This window comes from Talpa occidentalis, unplaced genomic scaffold, assembly GCF_014898055.3.
Source record: "Talpa occidentalis isolate TD23 unplaced genomic scaffold, MPIMG_talOcc4v2.1 talOcc4.13, whole genome shotgun sequence".
Lineage (NCBI taxonomy): Eukaryota > Metazoa > Chordata > Mammalia > Eulipotyphla > Talpidae > Talpa > Talpa occidentalis.
Window position 1 is genome coordinate 7,972,285 of NW_023601322.1, and position 14,931 is coordinate 7,987,215.

At 40.6% G+C, this 14,931-nt stretch overlaps 1 long non-coding RNA gene across 1 annotated transcript; it reads right to left on the reverse strand.

Annotated features, from left to right (window-relative positions):
- Positions 1-2,727: 2,727 nt before the first annotated feature.
- On the reverse strand, positions 2,728-14,367 carry LOC119243757 (uncharacterized). The gene is made up of 5 exons (XR_005124811.2): positions 14,266-14,367; positions 13,208-13,301; positions 4,001-4,206; positions 3,553-3,706; positions 2,728-2,954 (listed from the first exon to the last, which is right to left on the reverse strand). It is a non-coding gene; the product is annotated as an uncharacterized LOC119243757 (long non-coding RNA).
- Between the last annotated feature and the right edge of the window lie 564 nt (positions 14,368-14,931).

The window sequence follows — 14,931 nt, forward strand, 5'->3', positions numbered from 1 at the left end:
AGGCCCCCAAGTACATTTTTAAATTAATTTATTCATTGTCAATTGAGGTGGTATTGGATACCCATATCAGGTATTACCGCCATAGTGCACCCTCCACCAACTCACCCATAGGCCCTCACCATAGTCCATTGTGACCAATCACGTTCTTTATGGAAAGAACATTTCAGCAGGAGAAAGTGTTCTCTTCACAAGTGAGAACGAGGCTGATATGTACAAGGACACTGGAAAGTAGTGCAAAGGACACCTGAAGCAAGTCCAGTTCAAGAGAAATTCCAGACCAGGATCCAGTTGGGCCTCATAGGCCACAGTGAGGATTCGAGTTAAATCTAAAGTGAAGAGAATCTATGGAATAATTTTAAGCAGGGAACTACCACTTAATCATATCCCCTCATAATCCCAGCAGACCCAGGGGCGTAGAAGATGTTTGGTCTGTAAATTGCCCAAACAGTATCAACCCATCTTTAGTTTTATGCCACATAAAGTCTGACTCCCAAGGTATAATTTGTAAACTAAATGATATTATTTTTATACCATGACCTGGGGAAAGGAAATATTCAGTGTATCAATTTCCAGTGCCTGGATAGGAGAAGAAAATCTAATGTACTCGAGCTGGAAAGATTACAGTGCATCTTGTAAATATTTCTCCAGTGTATAATTCCCTACTTGGATGAGTTTTTACCTTGAATCAAACTTCAGTCCATTATAGTCAAAGGAAAACGGAATACAAATTATGAATTCTTTCGGAAATAAAGGGAAAAGTGCTGTTGTGCAATAAATGCAGAGACTGTGCTCTCTCACCCATCATTTGTCTGGAGATCCTCGCCGAATGGCAGCTTTGCTAACAGGGCATTTCGTGGGAAGGCATGGTCTGCTGAAATAGAGCTATTAGGAAAACAAATGATTCTCTTTAGCATCTTGGCACAAGCCTAAGCTTTATGCAGCTCTATTTTGCTATAGCCTCCATTGATATACAAGAACTCTTCTGAAGTGTTTGAAAGGCAAACCGTGACAGACGTAATCATTCTCTTGTAACGCTGAGAATCAACTAGAATCGCCAATACCATCTAACCTGGGCTCTCATTCACTCAGTGTCAATAACGGCTGTTTTGATGCAATGTAGAATCAATCACCTATTAAGTTTGTCCTGTTACTATAGTTTTACCGTAGTAAAATGCTTAGCATTCCATAGATATATGATTTTTAAAATGATATCTGTTTTAATCGTTTTTACTTAGTAAATACATTTGGGTATCTGCATGTTTCCAAATAATGGAAAAGATACATTCTCAAACTCTTGTAAGATTTATTATGAATTGATTAATTATCATGGTTATTTTATTTTATTTTATTTTATTTTTTTTAATAGAGGCATGCTTTATTTATTTGTTTGCTGGTTTGTTTGTTTGTTTTGTTTATACATGCACTGGGTACAGTCAGAAGCGCGGGAGGGTGAGAGAATTCACCAGAGCCAGAGCGGGGAGCAGACCAGGCAGAAGGACTGAAGTACACTGCTGAGGGGAGCAGCGGGCGGCAGGAGAGGTCTGCGCGCCATGTGGGACCCTCCTCTGGTGGCCGGGGAGCAGCCGGGGATCAAACCGGCGCCGCAAAGGCCGCGGGCAGCTTCGCAACCCAGCGCTCAACCGCTTCGCCACCGGGGAGGCCCTATCATGGTTATTTTAAAACAAAAAAAATATTTAGAATGATCTACCTTCATAACTGGGAAATGTGTGTGTTGGGGAGAGTAAGGGAGGGAGAGAGAGAGATTATTTATAATAGAGTCCAGGATTTATGAAATGGAGGGGAAATAATATGCTGAATTGAAGCACACAAATTAGCCGTGACCCACGTACTTTCTCTTTAGTCACCCCTCTATCCAAAGCAACGTTCCAGAAGGGAGACTAGAGACAGGTCAAGCTGCAAGAGCAGTTAAGCCAAGTATGATTTGTCTATGCCTGAGAAGCTTCTCATAGGATATTAACAATCATTACATAGGCATCGCAGCCACTTATTTTGGAAAACTCCTATAAAAAAGCAAGCCAATATGCAAAAAGTAGATTCAAAGTATCTCATGACAGAGTCCAGATCTGTCCTTCAGTACACATTCCTGGGGTGATTCTTCTCCCAGTCACATCTGAACTTATCCTAACTCCTTAAAAAAGTTTGTAAACAGATTTTTTTTATGGATTTTTTTCTGTATATTTTCTTGTCATCAATTCTTTACCCTGTGCCTAGAATAGTCTGTTTTAGATTTCCTAAAATCCTAGTGTATTTGGACTTTCTGTAAATGTTCTCAAAGTAACTCTCCCAGTCACAACTTCCTAAGAGTGATTTAAAGACGCCTACATCTAAAGAAAATCTGAAAATAAAGAATACAGTGGGAAACAAAAGTATACAAACTCTCAACTGCGAAATGTTGTCTCATTTTGCTTGCTGTTGATTTGTCTTTCTTACTTACAGTTGTACCTGGACCTTAAAGTTAGTTGTCATGAATGGAGGCATTTTCTTTTTCTCCAAGGCTCTCAAAACATCATGAGGTTTGCTTCCTTCCACTTCCAGGGTTGCAGCGAGTCTAAAAATGTTTCAATGGTATGCTAATCCAACTCACTGCAGAGCAGGGTGGTAGCAAGTTCAACAGAGTCTTCCACCTGCCTCATGCTGATGACTCAGGAACCTTCCAGTTGGGTTCACTCAAACACCACGCAGGACCAACCATACAAACTATTTCCATTTGACAGCCAGAAATACATATGATTCCACACAGTTAATTTTAGAATGTAATTCGTGGGGCTCTTTCCAGATCCCTCAGCACAGCATCTGTTCAGAGCTGGTCCATATGACATAGTCTGACAGTTTTTATTGCTTTCCCAAGAGAATCTCTTAATGATATCAACTTCTCCGTTGTCTTTTGAACAGATAAGCGCTGTCTCTGATGTCAAGCCTTGGAATTCCGGTTTCTGAATAATATTACACAAATACTTATCATCAGTTCTATTTTGTAAGACATTTATTCAACAAATGTTTGCTGGGGGTATACCTTTGCCTGGTGCCATCCTTTTGATTTTGAATAAAAGAAACAGAAAAAAAAAAAAAACATAGTTTCAGCCCCCATGAAAATTTAGACTGGTGGAGCTCAGAATTTTTAAAATGTGGAAAGTGGCCCACAAGTTCAGTATTTCAATCTTTGCAGGAGGTTATTCAGATTCACCTAGATCTGCTACTTTCCTAACATTATACAATAACCCAGGGACAGAACATGAGTAGAGCACAGCCTCATTTCCAGTGCCCTTTCTTTTACACAGCTGGCAATAAAATATATTCAACTACCAGGTAAATAAAAGTTTTTCTACTTTCATCCTGGTGTCAGACATCCTTAAGATGAAGAGACATAATACTTGTAAATAAAAAAAGACTGTGTAAAAAGAAATTTTATATATATATATATGTCTATATATGTGTGTGTGCACACACAGGCACACACTTTTTGTTTATGAACCAGAAAGCTCAGTTACTCAGAAGAAAACTGCAGACACACCTGTCCTCTAAGGAACTCACCATATTTTACAGATAATGTTCAGTTCTTCCTTGCAATATTCCTATGATGCATCGTTATGAGATTACTTGTATTATGTATAGCACCTTTCCTCTTTGGACCTTGAAGGTGCCTTTTACAGAATCCGACATAAAAGAAGGTAATTCTCATAGTGCTCTGGGGAGATGGAAAAAATATATTAAAAACCATAGAAAGACCAAATTACTATCGGTGACTAGGGAAATAAGAGTCACTGAGAGTTAAGGGGCTACATAACAACTATGGAGAAGAAAACCTTTGTTCCTACTTTTTTAAAGCAACAGATCCTCCTCCAGCATAGAGAGGCGACTGCGCACGGGGAGATGACAGGGCAGGGAAGCGGCTAAGGGGAAAGAGATGCGTGTATGGATGCAAAGACCTTGGGAGTCAGCACGAGCAGGGGAAGCGAGACACGTGCCCTGTGGCTCTCACCTTTGTCCGTGTATCATTCACAACTTCGTAAGTCTTTTCAGTGCATTGTGATAGAAAAGGAGGAGGCCAGAATGGAGTGTGATGGGGCCGGGAGGTCTTCAGATCTGCAAGTGCACAACCTTCTGTAACACGGTGACAACAAAGATCATGTGAATTGCACATCTGCAGTGATGTTTGCATCTGTGTCCTCGGTACCTGGAGGTTCGCTGTGGGCAATGCAAGAAATATTTCTGAATCAATGAAAAAGCCAGGCTGCTGAAAAGCCCTGATGAACTCCATTACGATTGAGAATTTAGTTTTCAATTTATGGAGATTTTTTTGTAACTTCACACACACAAACACACAAAACATGTGCCGTTTTGTAGATAGGAAAACAATTTTTAAAAACTTGCTCAAATTCACACAGGAAGTAGGGAGGAGACTTAGCTCAGCAAGATGGTGCCATCCCCATGGTTAGAGATTTCTGCACTAGAAGCAGTGATTGCAGAGTAAGACCTCTGTGCTCCTGTTTGTGCCCCTGCTCCCTGTGAATGGTCACTGGGTCAGTGTTTCCTTTTTTTTTTAAGGTTTATTCATTTATTTTACATGAGAACCGGGGTACAGGCCAGATTCACGGGAGGGTGAGAGGATTCACCAGAGACGGAGTGGGGAACAGAACAGGCAGACTGACTGATATACACTGCTGAGGGGAGCAGTGGGTACAACAGGAGAGGTCTGCCGCGCTATGTGGGACCCTCGCTGGCCGGCAGGGATCAAACCCGCGCTGCAGAGGCTGCAGACAGCTTCACAGCGTGGCGCCAACTGCCTGCGCCACCAGGGGAGGCCCAGGTCAGTGTATCTTATCAGAGTTATCGCAGACCACAAACAGGGCTTCTGGGCCATTGGCAGTTGTAGCTCTGCTCTTTCCCTCGTGCCTTCACATCTTCCATTCCTGCAGACAGAATGAACCATCACATCCATCTTCTTCCATGGAGCCCATCTAATTAGTGTCTGATGAGTCTTGGTGTCTTGGTGATATTTCATGCACTTAGGCACTGAGAATTTTAATTGATTTTCAGATCTGCAGTCTCCTTCTTTTTAATATATATTGGCTAGAAATGATTTCTTCTATTTTTTTTTTTGTCTTTCAGTCTTTCCTAATACATACCTGTCTTGTAGTTGCCACTGGGATTTATACAGTAAATCTCTTCCTTCTGTAACGGTTCTCACTTTGGCAAAGATAAATATTAACCTTCCTTCTGAAGCAACACTGCACAGCCATAGTATGTGAATTTCAAGGAAAAAAAATGTATCTTCAGACATTATCATTCCTAAACATATGGAAAATATAGTCACAGTACAGAAAAAAAGTGTCTGAGAATCTGTCAAAAACTTGTTCACAGAGGACTTATGGTCCAAGGAACTATTTTAAAATTTATGTTTTATATCACTGGTCCTGTTAATTCCTTTCATTTTTGAGGAATGAAAATAAATAACAGTTGAGGAAGAAAATAGCAAACCAACCATAAGGCCAGAGAAGACAGATGGGTCACCAGTACCATCTGAGTAGCTGGGGCAGCAAATGTCCATGTTGAACTTCCTTTAAGAAAACTTAAATGAAAAAATTTGCATAGATGTCTTATGAAAGAATGTTTGCCACAGTCTCTACATAAAGGATAAATACCATGTGCGATGGTTAATGTTATGTGTCTACCTGACTAGGTCATAGGGTACCCAGGTTTCTGAGTCAGTATTACTTCCAGGTGTGTCAGTGTGGATGTTTCTAGAAGAGATGACTGTTTGTTTGTTTGTTTTTTAAAATATTTATTTATTTATGCCTACATAGGCCAGAGGTAGGGGAAGGTGAGCGGATTCACCAGAGACACAGTGGGGAGCAGAACAGGCAGACTGACTGAAATACACTGCTGAGGGGAGCAGCAGGCGAGACAGGAGAGGTCTGCTGTGCAATGTGGGTCACCACCCTGGCCAGGGATCAAACTTGTACCACAGTGTCTGGGGATAGTGTCATAGTGCTGCAACTTAAACCCTTGTGCCTCCAGGATGTCCCGAAGAAATGACCTTTTGGAGTGGTCAACTGAATAAAGCAGAGGGCCTTCCCTAAGAGATGGGCATCGTCTCTCCTCCTGAGGGCCTCCAAAGAATAGAAGGGCAGGGTGAGTACACACACTGCCTCACTGTGAGCTGGGACATCTCTCTTTGCCTCATGTTTTCTCGTCCCTGGGCCTGCAGACTCAGACTGAAATCCACACCATCAGCTCCCCAGTTCTCAGGCCTTTGAGCTGCACTCGTGGCTTCCTTGCCCCCCCACCCAACTTGTAGATGCAGATAGAGGATGTCAGGATCCATATTCATAGGAGCCAATACTTTAATAAACATCTTTCTGTATCTCTTAATTCTGTTTCTCTAGAGAGCCCTGACTAATACAATAGGATTCAAGCTGTAAGAATAGATCTCTGTATTATTTCACTTTAGGAAGATTATCTGGGGAAAAACAGCAAACAGACCATAATAGCAGTCGAAACTCATGCATCTGTTTTGCATCTAGCAAACCTTATAGTAATAAAGCAAAACAAAGATAAATTGTGTGAGGTGTTTGAGTGTGTGTGTCTGTGTGTGTGTGTGTATTTGTAAGGGGTTGGGGGGAGAGAGAGGTTGATTAGAGATGACCAATGACATATTACAAATCTACTTGCAGTACAGGACATTTGTGTTAATTTCAATATGAAATGACTGTGAAAGCGGGATTCTAAAATAAAACATCTGTCCACAAACAGCTTTTTTGACAAAAGAAGAGGCACCTGGATATTGCTTAGTTACCTCTATTTCACAAGTATGTGTGTGGAAAGCATGTATGTGATTAAAAATACATATATGTTATCACAGAGATGACATTTCTGACAGTATAGAATAGAACGGGATCTTTCACTGGCATAGACTCAGGAGAGAGCACTGATGTGAAAAAATACAAGTACGCACAGTGGGAATGAAAATCGATGTTGCCAAATGTTATTTCTGAGGTAAGCTTATTGAAGACCTGGCAATAAAGATAGGAAGCTATAACCAATGTCAGATAAATAACTGGCTGCGTAGGAACCTGCATGGAGAAAGGGAAGAAGGAGTTTATGTCAGGAAGAAGGAAAAAGTGTGTTGGGAAGGAAATGAGTGAAACAGTGAATACTTAGAGTAATCCCTCCTCCCCACTCACAGCCCTATTTTTAAAGGACACATGGGACAGGTGAAGCCACTCTCTAAAGAGGGAGTTGGTACTTGAAAATCACAGATGATGAGACTAATCTGATGAGGAACAGTTGTCAAACTTTGGTGAAAAGGGTATTCACCAATCTCCTGAGGAGATGGGCAACAAAGCCAGACCCTCAGGGCCCCTAGCTGAGATTTACCTCAGACCTGGAACATTCTAGAGAGGGGAATAGATCCGGTCCCAGCAGTTAGTGTGTCCATGGTTTCGTGAGACCCGGTGGTGATCCCGTACATACTCTCCCACGTAGGAAAGCAGGCAGGGATTGAAGTTTGTTAAAGTCACACATTCCATAGTAGCAGGTTAGTGAGGTCTAATTGGCACACAGTAGCTGCACACGTTTGCAGCCATGGGACCACAAGACCCATCAAAATAGCATCCATCCCCCAATCATTACTCCATGGCCCATTGTAGTCCCCCCTCCAACTCCTCTGACCCTAAGTCCCCCTGAACCTACATTTTTTTTTCAATTCAGATTAGTTTGCATATTCTAGAATTTTGTAGACTCACACAATCTTTATTGGTTTTGGTCTGGCTTTTTTCACTCAGTTTAATAATTTTGGGACTGTTCACATTGTATCTGCAGTTTATTCCATTTTTCCTGCTCATTCAGTAGAGATTTATTGATTTTATTGACTTCCTCACAGAGGTAGCTTTATTGTGTTATTTGAGTCGTTATCGTAGGGTTTAACTTACTATCCTTAACTTAGCACAGCCCACATGCTGTCAAGCTAGTGGAAGAAACTTTCAGGAGTTCACGTCCCCTCCTGGCCTCTGTTCTCTGTGGTCAAACATTGTCCGTTCACATACAGTAAATAAAAATTGAGTTATGATCATTTGAAAAGTGACAAAGAATGTCTTCATATTTCTCCATGGTCACAGTTTCCATCTTGGATCCTTTCACTTTTGCTTGAGGGTTAGAGCTTTACAAGCTCTTACAGAGTGATAAATTCTTTCAGCTTTTGGGTGTCTGAGAAAAAGTTTTTATGTCACCTTCATTTTAAAGAAATTTCCCTGGATTATAAATTCTGAAGTAAAAGATTTTCCCCACGTTCATTACTTAAACATGTAGTCATACTTCCTTCTCACTCACGTGGCTTCCAATGGGAAAACTACTCTCCTCCTTGCTGAATCGAATGTGTTCTTTCCAGCTGCTTGGAGGCTTTTCCCCTTTTCACCGTTTCAAGGGATTTGATTGTAATGGGCACTGATCTGGGGGTTGACAGTTTAATCACATTTGGAACATTCTCACACTATTTCCTTTCTTTCCATTTTTGGAGATTTCTAGTGCACATATATTTAGCCTCTGAACTGGTCTCTCTGTTCATTGCTGCTTGGTTGATTGTTTTAGTCTTATTTTCTCTCTGTATTTTCATTTTCCATGGTGCCTGCTACTGTCTTTTAGAGTTCACACTTGTTTTTTCTTCTGATAGTCTGGTATTCCATGGTAATGTCCTCAGTGTGCTTTTAATCCTTAATCTTGAACTTTTCATTTCTAGAAATTCTATTTGGACCTTTTAAAAATTGGACATACCTCTTGCTCTCATGTTCAGCCTTTCTTCTAGCTTCTTGAATATATGGAATACACTCATAATTACTGTTGAAATGTTTTTGGCTACTAATTCTACCAGGGCTCAGTTTTGATTGATGGTTTGCTCTTCATTATGAATAGTGTTGCTCTGCCTTTTTATATCCCTCAGTATTTTTAAATGGCTAAAACCTTTTATATTTCTAAAATTGTTCCCGGTGTTTCTTTTGTAACATGGTTAAGTGACGTGGAAACAATTTGATCTTTCAGGTCTTGCTTTTAAGATTTGGTAGGTGGGGATTCAGGCAGCGTTCGGTCTAGGATTAAATTACCCATTACTGAAGAAAGACGTTCCTCAGTACTTTACCCTATGTCCTGTGAATTATGAGGTTTCAGTCTGGCTTCCGAGAACAGGCCCTGCCTGGGCGCCTGCTCCCTCCATTGCACCCTAGAAACATCTCCAACAGGAAGCAGGGGTAATCAGAGGGCTCACCTCATTTGTTTCTCTCAAGGATCACTGTCCTTTTTACTTGATGTCCAATTTCTTGAGAGCTATTGATTCATCTATTTTGTCCTCTTCATTAGTTGTTTTGGGTACTAGAATAAATCTTATCCTTCTTATTCTACCTCGACCAAAACTAGAAGCCCTGAGAGCTATACTTTTAGCTTTGATTTTATTTCATTGATTTTTCTTTGAAGAAAATTATATATTAGCCTTGGTACTTTTGCTGCTATTTGTAAAATGTCCTTCATAACAGACCATGACCTACCATATGCTACGGGAACACAAAACATGTATTGAATTAATATATCCTCCTGGGAGAAAACAGAGAGGTCAAGAGTGTCTCAGCACAAGTCAATTTTCATAGGGACATTAACACTGTAAGACTGAAAACAGAATTCTGATGGACAAGGCTACAATTTCTTGGAGGACTAAGAATCTTAAGGGCAGGGATGGATGAGTTGTCACCAAGGGACAGCTTCGCAAAGTCTCCCTGAATATATTTTGTTTCACCCTCTAAAGGTTTTGATTCTTTGTAGGCATGTTCACAAGGTGTTCTTGCAGGTTGCAGAGCAGGGGGAGCTTATGGGATGTGCAATTGGGCAGCCCAAGGCAAATCAAATATTCAAGTAGAATGGAAAACCATAACAACAGAGGAGGGGCATTCCAGAACTCTCCTGAGCAGTAGAATCTTTCCCAGACAGAACAATATTCTGTGTCCTTCCCACTCCAGCCTGAGGACCAGAGGTTACCTCAGAGAGCTCTTCAAGAAGGAAGGAGGGGAAATTTCAGTCAGTGATGAAGATGAGGCTAAGACTATGTCATCATGGCATCCCGTGGACTTTTCCTAAATGACTTCTAAGCAACAGAGCTGACTTCAGGGCGACGGTCTCCGGTTAGGGACAGGAAATGGTTAGTCTGTCATTTGCAGCCTGTGACCTCAGTGAGGACTGCTAACAAGATAGGCAGCAGATCCTTCAGGGATGCCTCTTTCTTGGGGACAGTTTCTCCATCTCACCCTCCTGCGTGGCTTTTAGGAAGTCCTGTTTCAGGCTTAGAGAGGGGTGGGTAGACAGCCCTGACGTGCCATACAACTTCTGGAGACAAGTCTTTGTCATAAAGAATTTGTATGAAGAGTTCTCCAGAGAGATCACAGGCTTGAAGACAGCTGAGCCACCTCCTTGAATTGATCTGAAGTGTAAACCCCACTAACGTAAGAGAGTTGGGAGTGAGCTTGCAAGTCATTGCAATGGAAAGGAAGAAAATAAAGAGACAAAAGCTACAATGTAAATTAAAGATTTTTGAAGGAAACCAAACTATTTCTGAAAGGAATTAGTCTCTGAAAATATGCTTTGCGGAGAATAAAATTGATCATAAAAAGAAGGATTAGGGTCAAAATAAGGGGGGGTGCAATTGTATGGGGAATATAACCAAAATGAAAATGCATATGTTGTGCAAAAATGAAAGATGATGTAAGAATTATATAAAATAAAATATTTAAAAAAAGAGTTAAGACAATGAATCCTGGTTCCCAGATTAGCAAATAAGTCTGTACAAGACAACTTTCACCATACAGGCCAGGCCAGGCCCACCTCCTCAACCCAGCTCCTTTGTTAGTAAAGGATATTTTGAATTAGAACTTTGGTCCTTGACTGAACCCCATTCCTGTACTTTTTATTGGAGTGATTGGTCAGCTGTGATGTAAAATATATCACAGAAATCTTGCTGCCATCTATTGTCTCTCTTCCCCTGGGAAAGAAGCACACAAAAAATTAAAATAAAAATAAATAACCACAAAACATCCAGCCAGGAAACCTTTCCCAGTCTTATTGACAAGATATGTGTGGACAACATCAGGCAGTTTTTGTGGTTTTGGCTTTTGGGTTTTTTTTTTTTTTTCCCAGAAAGAAAGAACTGACTTAATGGCAGGAGTGTCCTTTGCTTCACTTGCTGCTTCTCACCTACTTCCTGGAATGCTGATGTGATGAATGGTGTTCAAGCAGCCATCTTGAATCATGCAGCAGTCTTGAAGATTTGCTGATGATTACAGAGCCAAAAATGAATGGAGCCCTGTCTCTGACAATGCCATAAAGTTTCTGTGAGAACACTAGATTGCTTGCTTATTCTCTGATCTCAATTATGAAATAAACCCTTGGCTGTTCTTATTGCTTTTCTCCTTGGGCAGTTAAACCTATTCATGAATGATCCAAAGTACAGTGCAAGAGGAGGTCAATTGTCAAATTGCTGGAAAAGTACATATGACATAGTGAACCCAACTGACCAGAACAGAACAGAGCTATGCTGTGGCCAAGATTCCAGACCATGGTGAACAGATAATTTGGGCAGGTCCAGGATATAGGCCACTGCCCAAGGAATAACCTAGAATCAAAGGTGCAGAGAAGACCATGAAAAGAGTCCAAGAAAAACATGTTTTTGATCTGACTATTTAGAAGAATTTCAGATGAATATTAGTGGGAGCCCTGTGATCCATTTTCAGACAGGCAGTTCTGCCCTTAGGGCACAATTTAACCTGCTTTAAAAATCTTGATATTCTGAATCCAATATCTATGTTAAACTAAAAAAAAAAAAAAAAAAAAGAGAAAGAAAAAGAAAAAATTGAAACATTTTTTTCCTTACAGCAATGATATGCATAGTGAATAAATAAAGAAAAACATTAAGTTCTATGAATAAAAGCAATACCATACTTCTGCAGTGTGAATAAATGAAAGTGTGTGTGTGGACATGTGTGTGCCCTTGTGCAAGTGTGTTTCATTGTCAAGGTGATGTCAGAGGTGTTAAGAAACCCTAAGAATGGTCTGAAAATAGAAATGAAAATGAACAAAACCTCTATGGACAAGGCCAAGGCAGAAGCAGTAATAAGGCTGCTCATTAGCGGATTGGGAGCCAAGGAGTGGAATGTGGATGCAGGACGTAATGCAGGGAGAGGCTCAGTCAGGAGAATGGTGAGCTGAAACCATGACCTTGGCCAGGGCTGTGGTGGGGGTAATGGTTTTTCTTCACTATGCTAGTTAGAAGGTCTTTCAAAGCATAACATCCCTTATTTCAGGATTGTCTTTCCTCTGTGACAGGGGAACAGCAGCTGAAGAAAGCTGTACTGCCTCTTTACCTGCCCTTCCTCTGTGTGTGTGTGTGTGAGAGAGAGAGAGAGAGAGAGAGAGAGAGAGAGAGAGAGAGAGAGGAGCCATTATGTGATGGAGGGGCTGAAACATTGCCTTTGTTCTCAGAGGGTAGGTTTTTGTAGCCACCAGAACCCAAATAGTCCAGAAAACCACACCTCCTGATTTATGTTCTACATTTTTATCATAACCCTTTGAAAATGGATTGAAGATGGACATTGGCAACAATGTGTTCTTTTCTAAAATTAAAAAGAAGAAGCACATATTTGTTTATCTAGAATTCCTCAACGCTGTCCTCCTAAATCTGTAATCATTCAGCATTTATTAACTAAAGAAAAGACAGAGGCAAAACTAAAGGAAACGAAAGAAATATACTTGTTAGAGGAGTCCAGGGTGCTTGGCTACTCAACCAGCCAAAATTCGAGAGACAAGAATTAATGGAAGGAAATCAAGTTTAAGGAGGTTGTAGCTTAACCCTTGACTTACTTCTACCTCCATCTGGGTTTCAGCCAGTTTTGCCTGGTTTTCTGATTCTGTCAGCAAGAAAAGATAAATAGGAACCAAACAAGGAAGAATAGTGCAAAGTCAAGGAGCTCATGGCTACCAGGCTGGCGACGTACTGACTCTATTCCATTTTGAAAATTTTCTGAAGCTAATTGAACATCTAAAACTGGCTACTAAATATGGCAGATGGAAGGCAGGAGGTAGAGAGGGAGTGTGGGAGTAAGAGTAAGAACAAAGGAAAAACAGAAAAAAACCCTCAGACTTGCCCCATGGAACACACCTGGTAAATTCAGTTTCATCAACTTAGAAAGGAAAAGCCTGGCCATTCATTCAGTCGTCTGGTACATTCTTGACACAGTTGTACTTTGAGGCAACTGAAAAATTGTGAAAGAAAGAAGAAATCACAGAAATGCAATAATTTAAAATGTGAGTTGCAAATTATTGATAGAGTGCAAAGGTGGAAATGAATTTATAGAATTTTTTATCTGAAAAGAATGGAACATTTAATTGATATAATTTGTAGTGGGCACATGATCATATAACTGTCTGAATTATAATCATAATATACAGAAACTCTAAAAGTAGAATAGAGGACTATGATCCCTGATGTTTTTAACATTTCTGGGTCTATAGAAGTTGAGCAGAGAAAAAAAAAAATCAAATAGTAATCCATAGTTAAAACTTCCTTAGTAGATAAAAATTATTACTCTGGGCCATAAAAGCTAGGTTTTGGATAATAGAAGAGATTTAGCTATGGAAATGCAGGAAGCCATCATATTTTTTCCTTATGGTAAATTTTACTTTTTACTGAAATGATGGAAGAGAGACAGGATTCAGGAAACCAAAAGCCATATAATTGCAGTAAATTATTAACCATGCACCAGTACCAGTCTCATAAATTAATTAAAACATTCACATTCATCTTATTATAAGAACCCACTTTTCCTCCTAACAGACCATTTATTATTTTTCTAACTACAAGAATAAAAAAGCTTGAAATTACATTGAAAGGATTTTCACCTTCATAAAATACATCACTTTGTAGACTAAATGGTAAATTGGAGAAAATTTCACCTAATATAAAATCACCTGCTAATATTCTTATTCTATATTTCTTAATAAAACCAGGGACAATAGTCTATCGTCCAACAACCTCTTGCCTCAGAGTTCTGGGTGAAACAATAAGTTATCCAACTCATTTCAAATGATTTGTTCTATTTGAATTACTGCCTTCTGAGTCCCCAAACCTACACATAAATAGTAAATGACACCCAGGCATTGAGAGGGAAAAAGTCATGTCCGCATCTGCTCCCGTATTTGAGTCTCAATATTAGCTACCTGTGGAATGTGGCCAGGGAAAGGAAGAAAGGACTCCGTCACCTGTTTTTCCTAACAAAGATGAGAATTTTATGAGCTCTATGCTCCCCTTCCACCCCAAAGCGCACATGATTTAGCGGCCTGTGTGACATCAGCAAGATCAACATTCTCTGCTGGAGGCAGACAATTTCATAGCTGAGTAAGAACCCAGAAACTCAAGCTCAAGGGAGAGAAGCCCCTGGAAAAAAACAAAAAGAAACAAAAAACCTTGAAGGACCATCTCACTGAAAAGACAAAGAGAAAATATCGGTGCAGGAAATGACGCCTCCACGCACCGAGCGGCAGATGTCTGGACGGGATGTGATTGTGCAGGACTGGGCGTCTCTCAAGTCACCACCCACCTGGCCCACTTCCAGGCCTCTACAGGAGCAGCGCCTGTGACTGACCACACCGCCCCAATTTGCGTGGCTCCAGGGTTGCAGTCACCATCTGCAAGTGGCCTGACAGAGGATTAGCCGCTTGGAAAAGACTCCTCCTGCCCTGGCGCCCTCCCTCACCAAGAACCAGAGAACAATCACTCTTATCTCTGAACTACAGGGAGAGAAGTTGGGATGACTTCTGTGTTATTGTGAAAAGGTTGAGGGCTCCCGCAGAGATTTCAAGATGGGGCGCTGAGTAGAGTTTGGA